This window comes from Oncorhynchus clarkii, chromosome 2 (assembly GCF_045791955.1).
Source record: "Oncorhynchus clarkii lewisi isolate Uvic-CL-2024 chromosome 2, UVic_Ocla_1.0, whole genome shotgun sequence".
Lineage (NCBI taxonomy): Eukaryota > Metazoa > Chordata > Actinopteri > Salmoniformes > Salmonidae > Oncorhynchus > Oncorhynchus clarkii.
The window spans coordinates 45,546,446-45,558,714 of NC_092148.1; positions in this window are offsets into that span (position 1 = coordinate 45,546,446).

Genomic DNA, 12,269 nt, shown 5'->3' on the forward strand with positions numbered 1-12,269 from the left:
TATCCAAATCCGGCTTTAAACTTCTTCACAACAGTATCTCGGACCTGCCTGGTGTGTTCCTTGTTCTTCATGATGCTCTCTGCGCTTTTAACGGACCTCTGAGACTATCACAGTGCAGGTGCATTTATACGGAGACTTGATTACACACAGGTGGATTGTATTTATCATCATTAGTCATTTAGGTCAACATTGGATCATTCAGAGATCCTCACTGAACTTCTGGAGAGAGTTTGCTGCACTGAAAGTAAAGGGGCTGAATAATTTTGCACGCCCAATTTTTCAGTTTTTGATTTTTTTTAAAAGTTTGAAATATCCAATAAATGTCGTTCCACTTCATGATTGTGTCCCACTTGTTGTTGATTCTTCACAAAAAAATACAGTTTTATATCTTTATGTTTGAAGCCTGAAATGTGGCAAAAGGTCGCAAAGTTCAAGGGGGCCAAATACTTTCGCAAGGCACTGTATGTGCATATTTTATTAGTTTTCAACAGTACTCCTGTTTCCTGAGACGAAGGAGCTCTTTTTCATCCAGCATCTGTCTCATCTGTCTCACCTTAGCTTGTTCCACAGATTTTAGTGTGTGTTTTTTTTTTTACTTTTAGGTCTCCAGCGTTCAAGATTTTAGAATAACGTCTTGTCTCTGGTAATTTCACAGTCTTTGGCCAGTTGCCTAAAGTAACTCTGCTGAAAAGACGCTGATATTTGAAGGGACAACTGAAGACATGATGTCTGATGTGAAGACGGATCCAGAAGAGCCCAATCTATTTTTAGTGGCCACCCCACACTATCAGTCCCCTGAGTTTTGAGGACTTGATTGTGTAATCAGCCTGGAGAAGAAGAGACATTCACGCTTATGGGGAGAAAAAGCTCTCTCAAAACGAAAACCGGAGCAACTGTCCACGTTCACCGAAGCCCTACCCAGAATATCGGATTTTACAGTAGACCACAGACAATCACTTGCACTTTAGAGACTGTTTTCACTGACTGTCTTCACCTGCTTCTCAAGATACTTTTTGCACTGACCCTCACTCACACACAGACATATACAATGAAGTCGGAAGTTTACATACACCTTAGCCCTTCGATTGTTCCTTGGGATGTTAGCCCCCGCTGTCAGCCCCTTATACATTTAAACTCAGTTTTCACAATTCCTGACATTTAATCCTAGTAAAAATGCCCTGTCTTCGGTCAGTTATGATCACCACTTTTTTTTAATTAAGAATGTGAAATGTCAGAATAATAGTAGAGAGAATTATTTATTTCAGCTTTTATTTCTTTCATCACATTCCCAGTGGGTCAGAAGATTACATACACTCAATTAGTATTTGGTAGCATTGCCTTTAAACTGTTTAACTTGGGTCAAGCGTGTCGGGTAGCCTTCCACAAGCTTCCCACAATAAGTTGGGTGAATTTTGGCCCATTCCTCCTGACATTGCTGGTGTAACTGAGTCAGGTTCGTAGGCCTCCTTGCTCGCACACACTTTTTCAGTTCTTCCCACAAATGTTCTATAGGATTGAGGTGAGGGGTTGTGATGGCAACTCCACTACTTTGACTTTGTTGGCCATAAGCCATTTTGCCACAACTTTGGAAGTATGCTTGGGGTCATTGTCATTTGGAAGACCCATTTGCGACCAAGCTTTAACTTTAACTGATGTCTTGAGATGTTGCTTCAATATATCCATATAACTTTCCCTTCCTCATGAAGCCATCTATTTTGTGAAGTGCACCAGTCTCTCCTGCAGCAAAGCTCCCCCACAACATGATGCTACCACCCCTGTGTTTCATGGTTGGGATGGTGTTCTTCGGCTTGCAAGCATCCCCCTTTTCCCTCCAAACATAACAATGGTCATTAAGACCAAACAGTTAAATTTTTGTTTAATCAGACCAGAGGACTTTTCTCCAAGAAGTACGATCTTTGTCCCATGTGCAGTTACAAACCGTAGTCTGACTTTTATGGCGGTTTTGGAGCAGTGGCTTTTTCCTAGCCTAGCGGCCTTTCAGGTTATGTCGATATTGGACTCGTTTTAATGTGGATAAAGATACTTTTGTACTTGTTTCCTCCAGCATCTTCACAAGGTCCTTTGCTGTTGTTCTGAGATTTATTTAAACTTTTCGCACCAAAAATATGCTCATCTCTAGGAGACAGAACGTGTCTCCTTCCTGAGCGGTATGACGGCTGTGTGGTCCCATGGTGTTTATAGTTGCATACTATATTATTATTATTATTATTATTATTATGTGTATATATTTTCAAACAGTCTTCTTTTTAATTATCTTTATTACTAGTGTAATAAAGTATACATGTTTTTATACATTTCTTGATATTGTGTATTTGTTGATAAATGTGTATTGCACTGATGAGGAGAGCTTGCAAGTAACCGTGTTATGGAATTGGAGAGCACCACACCTTGTCCTCACCTATAACCTCTCCACCATTACCCTCCCCCTGTCCTCTTCCTGTTACCATGCCCAGACAGAGTGGGGGAGGTGTCTTAGAGCTCTCTGGACAAATGGAACAACAATTTACACACACCATTAATAGTTTGACAATACCGAGAGCAGAGGAGTCAATCTCCGTTGTGAAGGAAATGTGTGCTGAGCTGAAAGATGTTATGGATGACATGAAGAACTCAAAGGGAAAATTGATTTATGATTGAACAATCTCAAAAGGAGACATCTAATGAGAGAGACAAATTACAGACCTTCAACTGGAGGAGCTACACCATGAGGTGATGCAGTGATTTTCCCTTCTGGACCAACACCCTGCACCTCCCTCAGTGTTTACCTCTGCCATTAAAGAGAAACTTCACTGCTAGACTCTATTTGAGGTGTTTTTCCAGTGAGTGATGAGAGGTGTTTCAGGCATAATTATGTACCATGGCGCGGTTATAGAATTTTCACGCCAGGAGAGTTCAACCAATGACGTCGTTGTTTGATTGAGCCTGCTGTAATTTAAAAATGATTAGAATCATGTATTGTAGCAATTTTTGTGGCTTTTGTGTTTTGCCGATTGCACGATCACACAAGCATTGAGTAGATATGGTTATCCTTGTTCAACAGAGCCATTCCTATCTGTCAAGACATTGCAGGATATTTCCTTTGACTCATTTTCCCTGGCTTTGTAAAGACTACAGCCTGATAGTATGTGGACACCTGACACACTTTACACTAGATGTGGGAACATTGCTGCACGTGCATTTGCAATATGTTTCAATGGGCATTTACCATCACGAATTTGTCATGCTCAAAAATCATGCAGAAATGCAAAATTGACTGGCCTGATGAACACAGAATGGCCGGGCAGTGATAGTTGTTCCTTTCCATCGCTCGTTGTGTTGGCTTCATCATGTCCATTTGGTTATGTTTTTTCACTGTTGAATCATATTGCAAGTGCACGTGCATTTGCAATATGTTTCAATGGGCATTTACCATCACGAATTTGTCATGCTATAAAAATCCTGCAGGAATGCGAAATTGACTGGCCCGATGAACTCGGGATGGCTGGGCAGTGATTCTGGTTCCTCTCCATCGCTCGTTAGGGTTGATTTCAGAATGTCACTTTGGTGATGGTACCTCACTGTTTAAACATATTGCAAATGGACAAGAGTCACCAGCAAGTCACCGTCCATCAGTCAATTAGATATCATTCTGACACCAAACTGATACAAACTGACACCAAACTGTCTTTTTACAACTCGTTTAGTAGCCAACTATCACATACTTCAGAGCTGGCCAGAAATTCAAAGCGCCTTCTGTTCAAACCATAATAAAAACGTAAAACACGTAGTTACGTTCTAGCTGCGAGTCCAGTTCTGATGTTATGTGTAGGCCTAGCTGAGGCGACCCCGAATCCCAAGTTTCGGCTCAATAGGTAATTTGGTGCCCGAGCAAGACCCTAATTGGTGCTGAAAATCCACTTTCTTCCATGCCTTGCTACGGGGTCCTTGAATGAGCAATTGGACAGAAACGTTGGAGTCCGTCTATATGGGCCAAGGTGGTCGCAATGCACCTAGTCTTGCGACTCTGGGACATTTCTAAAAGTTATTGCAAATGTACGAGGCTGTTTCTCGGTCCGAGAACCTTCTAGAGCCACGTAACTCACCACGGACTATCGACTTGAGGTCTAGAACAGGTTTCTAAAGTTTCGGAACTCTAGGTTTGATGGTTCTTTAAAAGTTCCAACAAGGTTAACTAATGCAGGCAGTGTATGTCTCTACGCACCCCAATGTGTCCCTCCTTCCAAGCTGTGTGTGTGTGTGATTTAGTTTTTCTTTGAAATTTTATGGGAAAAATTACTGATTTACAGTTCATGGGGGTTGCCTAATAACGCATATGAAGTTTTGGAAATATCTGACTTTTTTAACCCTTCAAAACAGCCCCTGTGACACCAATTATGGCACTTCCGGTTGGCACAGGAAGCTATAAATAAACTCATATCCTGATTGGGGTAAGCCTTTACAGAATCCTGAGTTTTAAGTCTTTACATTAAGAACTGAGTTATTTACGGAGGGTTTAGTGAGTGTGTGTTATTTCAGAAAATCATAGAAATCTCACAGAGCTCCGCAGCACACTTTAAAAAGATTCGTATGAACACCCTGCAACCGGATCTGTAACTGTTTTAAAAATGACGATAGATAAATGGCTGGTTCTTTTTTTATTGACACCGGAGGCTCCTTGACTTTGACGTGAAGCAGAAAAATTATTGCTCTATTTTCATTTTGGACCTTTTTTTCCCAGAAAAAAAGGCCATAACTCAAAAACCGTTGAGGCCTAGACACCATCTTGTTCGGGGCCAACTGCCCATTATGCCAAACCTATGCTCGGCAAGTTTCGGCTTCAAAATATTTTCCGTTTAGGAGATAAGGCCACGTCGTGATTCGTGATGTTTTGCACATTTGCAATATGATTGCTTATGCCCTCTTGTGGGATTTACCGGGACAGCGGAAAAATGACCAAAATGTGATTATTTTATAAAACGGAAACCGAATGTCCGAGAGAGTTTGTTTGATGACTTCCCGGTAGATCCGGCCCGACGCCGTCTGCAAATTTTACAAACGTTTTCGGACGTCTAGTAAGTACATTTGCAATATGGAATTTCTCACTAACCATATGGCGAATGTCAAAATGTTCCCATAAGGTATGTAAAAGCTGATAAACTTTGAACCCCACTTTTGAGAAAATGGCACTTGAATGTTTTGGTACACCAACTGGAGAACTCCTATTGGAAAGCTCCTTTGAGGATGAGTGTGAAGCAGGGCCAATACAGGATTTTGCCTTCGAGTTCTATATAGGAGATTGAAGGCCAACATTACTGAACAGGAGGAAAGGGTCAAACTCATTTTAAAGAACATTGATCCTCGCCTTACCACCCAACTTCGCAAATGTTTGCAGATTGTGGAGGATCTGATGTGTCTTGGGACCTAGTTTGGGAAGGACTGGGAGCACCACCAAACTCAAACCCCTCTTCCTTCATCCCAGAGTCTCTGTTTGATCGGCCAGAAGGTCCTTGGGAAAATCTTTTTAAAGAAATCCAAGACTGTTAATTCAAGAAAACTAGAACACACGTGCACATCATCACTTCGTGACTATGTTCGAAATTGAGTTATCCCACGCACACTACGTTGGCAAAAAGAGCCTCCACGTGGTCAATGCATTGAAGAGTTTTGTGAACGATGGTGTGCTATAGTTAATTGGACCTGATGACTCTTATCATTGAACAACTTAAAAAGGATATTACCGAGATCGTAACCTCAGTTGAAAATTCACAGCAAGCTCTACGAGATGAGCTTAATGACCCTATCAAACTGGATGATGTCATTAAGAGTAATGCTGACCTTCAGACTAAGATTATGACCGAACTGATGAGAGGAAAATCAAGAAGTATAAACGCGATTTGGAAGAAAATAACAATGGACTAATATACCTCTGGCTAGATCCTGAGCAAAAGAAACCACAAAAACCAGACGAGACAAGCCGATGACAGACCGAGTTCCTCTGTCAGACCAACTATCCACAGACCGCACTAACTCTGGCTCCTCTACCAACGGTGAGCATTTTTTCTACACTGGGGACAAAGTCGAGGACAACACCCCCAGCATGTAAGAGTGTTCGGCATATAGGTCGGGGGAGGAAGAAATCCACCACCACCCCGCAACACCTACCAATTGAGATTCAGGACGGGCCCTCAGTCCAACAGGAGCTAAATATCTTCAACTTATCAAGTAAGACCCTGATATCAGCTCACCTTAGTGTTCTCAATAAGGGTTTAGCATTTGCACCCACTGCATGCATTAATGATTTTGACGTCCAGATAGATCTATTCAAGTTTTTCCGTAATCTGAGATTGCGTGAGTTCTTTGATAGTGACTCCACTTGATATGTCATCCTCAGTGAGATGAATACATAGGTCTACCATGCTAATAAATAGACTTACCTGTCCTACCGTGAGTCAAGGAGGAGATGGATTCATTAACCTGTTGGATCTCTAGGGGCGCTATTTCATTTTTGGATAAAAAACGTTCCCGTTTTAAGCGCAATATTTTGTCACGAAAAGATGCTCGACATATTCTTGACAGTTTTTGAAAGAAAACACTCTGAAGTTTCAGAATCTGCAAAGATATTGTCTGTAAGTGCCCCAGAACTCATTCTACAGGCGAAACCAAGATGATGCGTCAACCAGGAAATTAGCAGAATTTCTGAAGCTCTGTTTTCCATTGTCTCCTTATATGGCTGTGATTGCGCAAGGAATGAGCCTACACTTTCTGTCGTTCCCCCAAGGTGTTAGCAGCATTGTGACGTATTTGTAGGCATATCATTGGAAGATTGACCATAAGAGACTACATTTTCCAAGTGTCCGCCTGGTGTCCTGCGTGGAATTCGGTGCGCAATTGCCAGCTGCTTGTACTTTTCCATTTGATTGAGGGGAGAAACCATGCTTCCAAGAACGATATATCAATGAAGAGATATGTGAAAAACACCTTGAGGATTGATTCTAAACAACGTTTGCCATGTTTTCAGTCGATATTATGGAGTTAATTTGGAAAAAAGTTCGCGTTTTGAGGACTGAATTTTCGGGTTTTTTTGGTAGCCAAATGTGATGTATAAAACGGAGCTATTTCTAATACACAAAGAATCTTTTTGGAAAAACTGAGCATCTGCTATCTAACTGAGAGTATCCTCATTGAAAACATCAGAAGTTCTTCAAAGGTAAATTATTTTATTTGAAGGCTTTTATGTTTTTGTTGAAATGTTGCGTGCTGGATGCTAACGCTAATGCTAACGCTAAATGCTACGCTAGCTAGCTACTTTTACACAAATTATTGTTTTCCTATGGTTGAGAAGCATATTTTGAAAATCTGAGATGACAGTGTTGTTTACAAAAGGCTAAGCTTGAGAGATGGCATATTTATTTCATTTCATTTGCGATTTTCATGAATAGTTAACGTTGCGTTATGGTAATGAGCTTGAGTCTGTATTCCTGATACCGGATCCGGGATGGGGAGATCAGAGAGGTTAACCTTTCTGGCACAGGTGTTCCACTAGCGATCACCCTCGACAACATCCGGTGAAATTGCAGAGCGCCAAATTCAAAATACAGAAATAGCCATAATAAACATTCATAAAAAAAACAAGTGTTATACATCAGCTTAAATATGAACTTCTGGTTAATCTAGCCGCTTTGTCAGATTTCAAAAAGGCTTCATGGCTTAATTAAGCATACCAGGCGATTATCTGAGGACAGTGCCCCGCTTACAAAAGCATACATTTTACAACCAAGTAAAGGAATTACAAAAGTCAGAAATAGCGATAAAATGAATCACTTACCGTTGAAGATCTTCATATGGTTGCAGTCACAAGAGTCCCAGCTACACAATAAATGTTTGTTTTGTTCGACAAAGTCCCTCTTTATATCCCAAAAACTCAGTTTTATTGGCGTGTTTTGTTCAGTAATCCACTGGCTCCACTGGCTCCACTGGCTCAAATCCACTGGCTCCAAACATGCAGATGAATACATCCTAATAGTACCGAACCATGTCAAACGATGTTTATAATTAATCCTCAGGTTGTCAATTGTCTAAATAATCAATAATATTTCAACCGGACAATAGCGTATTCAATAGAAAGGAAAAACAATGAAGGGCGTGCAATCAGTCGTACGCGCAAACCAGCTCTGCATTCTTCCTCAGTCCACTGACAAAAACGTTTCATTCTTCTTCATTTTTCAGAAAGCAAGCCCGAAATAATGTCTAAAGACTGTTGACATCTAGTGGAAGCCATAGGAACTGCAATCTGGGTCCTAACCCATTAGATGCTGTATAGGCATTCAATTGAAAATACCCACATCAAAAAAATACTACTTCCTGGATGGATTTTCCTCAGGTTTTCGCCTGCCATATCAGTTCTGTTATACTCACAGACATTATTTTAACAGTTTCGAAACTTTAGAGTGTTTTCTATCCAATTATATGCATATCCTAGCTTCTGGACCTGAGTAACAGGCAGTTTACTTTGGGCACACTTCTCATCCAGATGTCGAAATACTGCCCCCAAGCCATAAGAAGTTAACCCAGCTGAGGTACCTGAGAACTCTGAGAGAACCACATTTAGAGCAAAAATTATTTTTTTTACCTCCCTACTGAAATACAAACAGAAGCACAAATCCTATGATAACCTGAGTTAGCGCAAGTGAGTAGCTGACCTGAGTAGCGCAAGTGAACAACAAACATGGTTTCTAAAAACAAATAAAGTAATACCTCATGACACAACGCCTCTCCCCCATGTGACCTAATTATTGTGTATATGTACTGACATGTATGTGTAACATAGATGCACAACACAGACTACATGTTAATGTTGTCAAATGTGTGTAAATTGTAAAGTATTTGTATGTACTGTTGTATTCATTATGTGTCGGACCCCAGTAAGACTAACTGTCACCATTGGAGTCGGTTAATGGAGATCCTAAAAAATCAGATCAAATAAATAAAAAACGTCATCCATGAAGCTCACCTGATTGTCCTCAACAACTCCTGTTTCCCCTGACTGTTAGGAAGTAAGGCCTTAAAGGAAAATTCTGTTTTGTTAAGTCCACTGTTGACATGCTAAATGTTAAATGTTTAGCTTGTCAGCCATTACATTTTCAAGATACAGAAAACTATAACGTATTCACTGAGAGTCGAGAAGTAGGTGCAGGTGGTAAGTTTATGATAACAAATACCATGAAACAATACAACATAGGTGTAGCATCTACAGTCGTGGCCAAAAGTTTTGAGAATGACACAAATATACATTTTCAGAGTCTGCTGCCACAGTTTGTATGATGGCAATTTGCATATACTCCAGAATGTTATGAAGAGTGATCAGATGAATTGCAATTAATTGCAAAGTTCCTCTTTGCCATGCAAATTAAATGAATCCCCCAAAAACATTTCCACTGCATCTCAGCCCTGCCACAAAAGGACCAGCTGACATCATGTCAGTGATTCTCTCGTTAACACAGGTGTGAGTGTTGACGAGGACATGGCTGGAGATCACTCTGTCATGCTGATTGAGTTCGAATAACAGACTAGAAGCTTCAAAAGGAGGTTGGTGCTTGGAATCATTGTTCTTCCTCTGTCAGCCATGGTTACCTGCAAGGAAACACGTGCCGTCATCATTGCTTTGCACAAAAAGGGCTTCACAGGCAAGGATATTGCTGCCAGTAAGATTGCACCTAAATCAACCATTTATCGGATCATCAAGAACTTCAAGGAGAGTGGTTCAATTGTTGTGAAGAAGGCTTCAGGGCGCCCAAGAAAGTCCAGCAAGCACCAGGACCGTCTCCTAAAGTGTATTCAGCTATGGGATCGGGGCACCACTAGTACAGAGCTTGCTCGGGAATGGCAGCATGCAGGTGTGAGTGTATCTGCACGCACAGTGAGGCGACGGCTTTTGGAGGATGGCCTGGTGTCAAGAAGGGCAGCAAAGAAGCCACTTCTCTCCAGGAAAAACATCAGGGACAGACTGATATTCTGCAAAAGCTACAGGGATTGGACTGCTGAGGACTGGGGTAAAGACATTTTCTCTGATGAATTCCCTTTCCGATTGTTTGGGGCATCTGGAAAAAAGCTTGTCCAGAGAAGGCAAGGTGAGTGCTACCATCAGTCCTGTGTCATGCCAACAGTAAAGCATCCTGAGACCATTCATGTGTAGGGTTGCTTCTCAGCCAAGGGAGTGGGCTCATTCACAATTTTGCCTAAGAACACAGCCATGAATAAAGAATGGTACCAACACATCCTTCGAGAGCAACTTCTCCCAACCATCCAGGAACAGTTTGGTGATGAACAATGCCTTTTCCAGCATGATGGAGCACCTTGCCATAAGGCAAAAGTGATAACTAAGTGGATCGGGGAACAAAACATTGATATTTTGGGTCCATGGCCAGGAAACTTCCCAGACCTTAATCCCATTGAGAACTTTTTTATTTATTTTATTTATTTCACCTTTATTTAACCAGGTAGGCAAGTTGAGAACAATTTCTAATTTACAATTGCGACCTGGCCAAGATAAAGCAAAGCAGTTCGACACATACAACGACACAGAGTTACACATGGAGTAAAACAAACATACAGTCAATAATACAGTATAAACAAGTCTATATACGATGTGAGCAAATGAGGTGAGAAGGGAGGTAAAGGCAAAAAAGGCCATGGTGGCAAAGTAAATACAATATAGCAAGTAAAACACTGGAATGGTAGTTTTGCAATGGAAGAATGTGCAAAGTATAAATAAAAATAATGGGGTGCAAAGGAGCAAAATAAATAAATAAAATAAAAACAGTAGGGAAAGAGGTAGTTGTTTGGGCTAAATTATAGGTGGGCTATGTACAGGTGCAGTAATCTGTGAGCTGCTCTGACAGTTGGTGCTTAAAGCTAGTGAGGGAGATAAGTGTTTCCAGTTTCAGAGATTTTTGTAGTTCGTTCCAGTCATTGGCAGCAGAGAACTGGAAGGAGAGGCGGCCAAAGAAAGAATTGGTTTTGGGGTTGACTAGAGAGATATACCTGCTGGAGTGTGTGCTACAGGTGGGAGATGCTATGGTGACCAGCGAGCTGAGATAAGGGGGGACTTTACCTAGCAGGGTAAACTTGTTATCAATCCTCAAGAGGCAAGAGACAAACAAAACCCCACAAATTCTGACAATCTCAAAGCATTGATTATGCAAGAATGGGCTGCCATCAATCAGGATGTGGCACAGAAGTGAATTGACAGCATGCCAGGGCGGATTGCAGAGGTCTTGAAAAAGAAGGGTCAACACTGCAAATATTGACTCTTTGCATCAACTTCATGTAATTGTCAATAAAAGCCTTTGACACTTAAGAAATGCTTGTAATTATACTTCAGTATTCCATAGTAACATCTGACAAAAATATCTAAAGACATTGAAGCTGCAAATTTTGTGAAAATGTATATTTGTGTCATTCTCAAAACATTTGGCCATGACTGTAGACATTACACTTAATAACAGGGCCTACCTTGCTTGGCATGGATTCAGCCTCCTCGCTGTCCGTATGTACTCCAGGTTCTGATTGCAAATGAAAATGACAAATTTGTCCTTGGCGCCCCCCAGCCAGTGTCTCAACTCCTCTCATGCCAACTTCACTGCCAGGAGCTCTCGGTCACAGACGTTGTAATTCCTCTCTGCAGGGGACAGTTTCTTAGAGTAATACACACACGGATACAATTTTTGTGGATTACCTTGTCGTTGAGACAGAACTGTCACGCCCTCCTCTGAAGTGTCCACCTCCACCACAAAGGATATTGTGGGATCTGGGTGTTTGAGCAATGGGGAGGAGGCAAAACATCCCTTGAGTAGGCTGAACTCTACAAGGGGACCACCCTTGAGGAGAGCAGTGAGAGGAGCGGCGATGGAGCTGAAGTTCCTGATGAAACGGCAGTAGAAGTTGGCAAACCCCAAAAAACGTTGTAAACCCTTAATGGTGGTTGGGATTGGCCATGACCTGACCACATCTACCTTCTTGACATCCATCTTCACTCCTTGTGGGCTGATTTGGTAGCCAAGAAAGGAGGCAGCCTCCTGATGAAACTTGTACATCTCAGACTTGGAAAAAAGGTGTTTAGCCAGGAGGCCTTCCAGGACTGCTCGGACGTGAGCGATGTGATCCGCCAAGGTTACCGAATAGATCAGGATGTCCACGCAGGAGAAGTGGATCTGCAGATGAAACCTTGTTGGAGCGCCTCATGGAGGTTTGGCTTGGGTTTCAGCCACCTA